The 6,504-nt window shown below is 36.7% G+C and overlaps 1 protein-coding gene across 1 annotated transcript in view; it reads left to right on the top strand.

The window, feature by feature from the left end:
* LOC138009024 (uncharacterized) overlaps nt 1-526 on the top strand; it is a 1,421-nt gene extending 895 nt beyond the window's left edge. The window contains exon 2 of the mRNA XM_068856320.1: nt 1-526. This exon is cut by the window's left edge and continues 681 nt beyond it. The gene's annotated coding sequence lies outside the window, so the exon portion shown is untranslated.
* Nucleotides 527-6,504: the final 5,978 nt, after the last annotated feature.

Here is a 6,504-nt window from a genome sequence, read left to right as displayed (position 1 = left end):
CCCCGCTTTTAAACATTTGCATACTTTTTACATATTTCACTTCTTTGTTCAACTATATCGGTACTTGAGCTTATGTAATTGTTTACTTCACTTTGTTTGATGATGACCGTAGAACGGTCGAAACGTCGCGTTTTTATCCCTTTAGTTTTTACCACAAAAGGGGTACAGAATGGTAAAATCCGAGACTCGCAGAGACCCTCGTTTAAAATCCGGAATGTTTAAAAATTCAAGTGTTTTTTTGCGAGCCCGAGATTTCGAGACTCTGGTTTGTTTATAAGCCGAGATTTCGAGACTAGTGTAAAATTTGCCGAGACCAATCATTTTTTAAGGACTATTCTACACCCCTAAAGAAGGAGTCTTGAGAAATACAGTTTTCCGAATGAACCTAGCTAATGTCACATACTCTCCAACTAAAAATAAGAAACGCCTTGCTTACGTTTCTTTTCGTGGAATGTTCATGGATGTAAAGCATGCCTTTAGGAGTTTTGTGTTTTGTGGATGTCCAGTTTTCTTGATACAAGTGGGACATCACGTAATCAACTAATGAAGATAATTTAATTAGCTTCAGTTAATTTGTTCTTGAAGAATGAACACTTTATTTGAAATTGTGATTTTGATAATGGGTTCTTGCTTGTACTCTTTTTTGTAGCCATTACAAAATAAGTGCTGCAGCTCCTGGTATTAAATGAGTTAAACTATTAGGCTTGTTCTGTTGTTGTTTTTTTCCTTTTGAATTTTCAGACCTGTTATTTACTATATATTTGACTATAAAGTCACTTCTGAATCAACCTTTACACATCTGTGTTGTCAATTTCTTGATGACTTTGTAAGGGATAAACGGTTCAACTTTTCCTGCTGCCTCCCTCCTTCTTTTATTGATTCAGAATACTACTTTGACTTATTTCTATTTCTAATATATTTCTAGATGGTTGATCTAAGGAAAAAAAAAAGAATAATTTTCAGTGACCCTTCTTCAAGAATGACAAAAAAATAGCAATCATCTCACTAGCTGGCAACTGCCAGTGGCCGTAAACTTGGTATATATTGGAAAGCAGCAACAGAGTCATCACCTGATTGCAGATTAGTTTGAGCTACTTCATGAAAAATTATGCTGTAAGCAACAGTGATTAATAATTTAATTAAAATACATAGATATAATAGATGCTCACACATTGAATGGAATCAAAAGAAACATTTTTGGTTCCTTGTTGCTTCTGAATGTCTCAATAAAAACTTTAAGGAAACGACTGTTTTTACATGTCATATTTAAACATAATAACTAAAAGTTTAAATTGAATTGATACAGAAACCAGGCCCCACCAATTTTAATATACTCAGCTTCTATGACTCACTCTTTATTGCATGTAACTTATTATGACATGATTGAATTATTGATGAAAATTGTTTACAAATAGCTTGATGGTAAACAAACATGGAAAAATGTTAAGAGAGCAAAATGAAATATTATTGCTTGACACAAGATAATTGAAGAGCTGAGGGCATATTAATATACTTGAGCCTCAGTGACTTGTATGATGTGTTATTTGCTTTATTTTTAGGCTTATTTGATTTGTCTGTATTCATTCCCCTGTTGGAATTCTACAGTAGTATAGCTAGCTGATGACTGGCTGGAAAACATGGGAATGGTGCAAACAAGGACATTTTAGGAATAAAACCTATAAAAAAAACATGCTATTAATACATGCATGAGCAAAACAGAGAACTGAATGATGAAAAAGTCAATGTACACTGGGTTTGTATATATGCCCTTTAATAATTTGACTGATTAAGCAAAAGCAAATGTGATAATATAATAAATAATACTTGGCAAGAGAAATCAAATGGTCACCTTTCTTTATGATACAATCAAAACTAAAGATACTACAGTACAACACGTTTGGCCCAAAAATCATGTTTATTGCTCCCTGGAAGGACAGGAGGAAAAGCCAACTTGAACACTCCTAACACACAAGACTATAGCTTAAGCTAACAGTGTGGACCCTCAAATGATACTGGCCGTGACTAAAGATGTGCATGCAATCCCATATTATAACCATGACCAGTAATTATTACTGGTCAAGAAAGATGACCATTTGATTTCTCTTGGCAACTGCTTGTGGCCTTGGAACTGCAGAAGGAGATTCATCATCATCATCGTCATCATCATCATCACTCTCAACATCAAAAAACTCTTCAATTGTTCCTTCATCAACTATCAGACAAAAATTGTGAAGAACACATGCACCAGAAACCACGGATGGAACCTCCTTGACATTCTCCATCTCAATATACTTTAACCTTCTCCATCTGCCCTTAAGCAACCCAAGGGCTCTTTCGATGACTTGGCGTGTTTGAGCATGTTTCCTGTTGTAGTTTATTTGTGGCCCTGTTAAATGACCATTATCCCTGAATGGCGACAGCAACCACCTGCCAGGGAAAATGTTTCTACACATTACACTAAGAAATAAGAAAAAGGCTTAAGTGTGTTTACTGAAGATCAAGTTAATGTTTAACACTTAATAGTCGTAGGAATAAAAACTTTCTGATGTAAAGAACATACTTTTTATAAACCTGCTGGCTTAATTATTATAATATTATCAGATCTAATAAATTGGCCATTAAATTTTATGAGCAAAATACTCAGTGTGACAAATATATATACTGTAGGATGCATATATATTTTGTCAGTCAGGTTATTAAAGTACAAAACTTAATGCTTTTATAAATGAATATTACGGGATGTGCAGGAATTATACATGTAATTGTGGATGATATTAATAATATTTCCTGTATGTGTTTACAGAGGATCGGAGGAGGAACAAGGAGACCAAAAAGACTAGCTTTATATAATATACTATTTATTTTTCAGCAAGCATATTGCACAAAAATTTATTATTTGGGTAATTATTCACCTTTGAAGTGGATATGCTGAGTCTCCAAGAAGATGAGTGTCACCTTGAAACATGTTGTCATCAGCTGCCTGGTACAAGGGTGAGTTGCGTAAGACTCTGGCATCATGAACTGACCCAGGCCACCCCACGTAAATGTCAGTGAAAAGCAGATTGTGGTCACATGTCCCCTGCACATGAAAAATAAAGAGAGAAACCCCAAAAAGTCAAAAACCACTCAGGGACTTGCATTCATGCAGAGACATGAACATAATGCAATCCCAAGGTAACTGTAAGGTAAACTCAGGGGTGGATCCAGGAAGGGGGGGGGGGGGGGGCTGGCTGGGTTGTAGCCACCCACCTTTGGCCACACAAAAACATGAAAATAACCAGGGAAAAATAGAAACAAGGAAGACTGACCCTGTGTCTTTAGGTGTAAGAATGAATGCTTTTAGCTAACCATTTCCCTCTATCACCTATGATTAAGCTCAATGGTGATCTGTCTTGTATGGAGTGTTGATCATGCTCTTTTGCAATATTTATATATGGGACTGCTTGCACTCTATTACATGTACCTATGTGAAATAATGGCTGTCAAGTTAAGTATATTATTGTTATCTTGGCCATAATAAAATTAATAAATAAAAACCGTGAATATTTAACTTCATTATGATGCATCACATCAGAGGCACTGTGCCATGAAAAAAATGTCTTATGTATAATGCATCAGTCAATTCCACCAGTGCCCATCCCCCCCCCCCCCCTAGCTTACCCCAGCTTACCCCAGCTTACCCCAGGGCATTAGCATTTTTTAAAATGAAGTTGGCAAATTTCCTGGGGTGGGAACCGAATGAGCTAGCAAATGCCCATCCCCGCAATTGTATAAAAACTAATAAATAATATGAAAATTGTACATGTAGGCAAAGAATCATGACATTTTTAAAGATTATATTCTTTACTTTTTACGTTTATAACTCATTCAAATTCACAAAACGAAGCATTATAAAGCTAGTCCACTCTGCATTTGTTGAATACAAAATGCGTATTTTTTTAATTTGGCAAGTCAAACTACGTGTATCAAATTCCCGTGGGTCGCCACAGGTTGCACAAATGCCCCACCACCGGGACAGAGACAAATGCCCTGGGGTTGCCCGGGGGGGGGGGGGAGGTGGAGAGATGGGCACTGGTGGAATTGACTGATGCATAATAATTACCTGAAGAATAATTGAATGGCTCCTCAGTCGATTGAGATAGGATTGTGGATATTGCGAAGGTGTTCTTATTGGTATGTGACAACCGTCCACAGCACCAATAACTCGTGGAAAGCCACTAAACCTTTCAAAACCATCTGCCACCTCAACAGCTCGTACACCTGATTAAAAAGATGTTAAAACATGACTTTTTTCACTGTTTATTTTCTTTTAAAATGTTTTGTTTATCAGTATTAAACGATCACTAACAGTCTACAATGCACTGCTGAAATTACTTGTTCTACAGAAGTCTGAGAAGTGGCTAAAGGTACGTTGCATTATGGACAATTTGGCTAAAGCTAGATATTAAATTTATAAAACTCAATTTTTAAACATTACGACTACAGAAGTTAATCCGCAGCAAGACAACTCAAACTGATAACTTTATTATAATGATTGCATCATTGACTTTTTGACACGATTTAACATTTGTAAACGATCTTTTTAAATTAACATAACTTGATAATAATTTATCGCTTTACTTTTGCATCTTTTTAATCGAAATACATATACATACTTCCGTGAAACATCATGCCTGTACTCAGCGAAGAAAAACAATTGTCATTGTCTTTGTAACAATTATTTTAGAATATTTTTTGGTTTTTAAACCTGTGTTTTATAGATCAGGTATAATAAGAAGTGTTACCTCTTGGCCACTGAATAAGATCTCCGCGAAGATCCACGAGAGCTTTTGTGACCCTGCGTATGCAGCGGGCCACACTTGACATTGTCACGTTAAACCGATCAGAAATCTGCCGACAGCTTTCTTGGTTTGCAAGTGCCCATACTGCGACAGCAATCTGTTTCTCTGGGTCAATGCACCGTCGGCCAAATGCATTTCCCTTTGGGATGTGGTCACTTCGAACCAACAACTGGCAAAGTGTCTCAAAAGATGAGGGAGTCATGTGGAAATGGCTCCTAAAAACATCGTCGTGATAAAGGGGTACCGTTTCTTCGAAATAATCTGCGATTCTCGCCAAAGCCCGTCGAGAAAATATACAAGTAGTTGAAATTAAAATAAAATCATCTTCGTCTTCACCGTCCCATAAAAGATTTTCTTCCTCTTCTGCGGAAAGAAAGTCGAGGAAAAAGTTTGGCGGAATGTTGCGAATTAACTCCGCCATGTTGTTTTATTGTTTACATCAGCTCTCACGCAAGACTCGAGCGCGTAATCACCAGAATGGCCCGTTTCTTTCCATTTAGACCAGCGGGAACCAGTTCTCCCCGGCCGGTCAGTTCTGACAAATGGTAAACGCTCTTAGTTTTTGATATTAATTTTCATCTTAATGCTTGAGTCGTATACAATTGTCTACTGATAACTTGATCCAGCAAAAAAATGTTGCTGAATATTCCAAATAGGAAATGGTAATAATCCCAAAATTACAATCATAGTTGCCACATTATTTTATGCTATCATTAACAATATGTATATAGCCAACTAGGCGAGTATATAAGTTCTAGGTGTGCATATAAGTGCAAAAAGGACTGTGTACTTATCAGTTCCAAACCCAGTCCCAGCCAGGGACAATTAGGGTAAATTGAGCAGATTGGGTATTTGAAGATTTTCTTTGCCCCATCTGCATGGCACAGTTGGCATGAGTTGAAGTTATAAAGGCCACTGAGCCTTTATTGTAGAGATTGATCATAGTCCCCAGATGTCTTAACTTCATGTTGTATTTTTGAAGAGATAATGCACATGGCTTGCTTGTTTATTTTTGCTGATTGTTGTGTATGTATCTCCTTTCAAACTTCATGGTTTGGCTTCATTTCTTGTCATTATTTTTATGACAATAATCACCTGTGGGGTGTAGGTTTCCTTGCATTTGTAGATAGAAAAAATGTAATTTTCCCTTCTTCCAGTTTACCTTTTCACTTATTGATTTTGAAATTAATTGAATTGAAATAGTCTGAGTTATTAACCTGTTTGCCCTCTGAGCTGAAATATTAATGTCTTGAATATATATCTGTTTTAGTGGATCAAATTCTTGCCCACTTATTCACTGAGAAGTTTCTTGACATGAGGCTTTCCTTTAGAGAGGCTTATCGCTGCATAACTTCAGGCATTTATATTCTTTAAGACCTTCCTTTTGTATTTCATGACAATGGCTTGCTTTTAAGTGGTAAAAAGTAAATTTGTGGTCATGGCTGTGGTTTTCTGGATCATGTGCACACCACAACATCCACGACTGGCAACTGACCCTCGTAGTATCATAGTGCAAACCAGAGTTCATTGCATGGCAGATGCTACTAACACGAACAACATTATGGGGGTAATCTTTTCCTTCTAGGAGTAGTTTTACTCATATCTGCTTTACGCTACACAAACAGTGGGCTGTTTCTGATTGAGATCTTTGACTTTAGTGCAC

Source organism: Montipora foliosa, chromosome 6 (assembly GCF_036669935.1).
Source record: "Montipora foliosa isolate CH-2021 chromosome 6, ASM3666993v2, whole genome shotgun sequence".
Classification (NCBI taxonomy): Eukaryota; Metazoa; Cnidaria; class Anthozoa; order Scleractinia; family Acroporidae; genus Montipora; species Montipora foliosa.
This window is presented reverse-complemented; position numbering and strand designations above follow the sequence as displayed.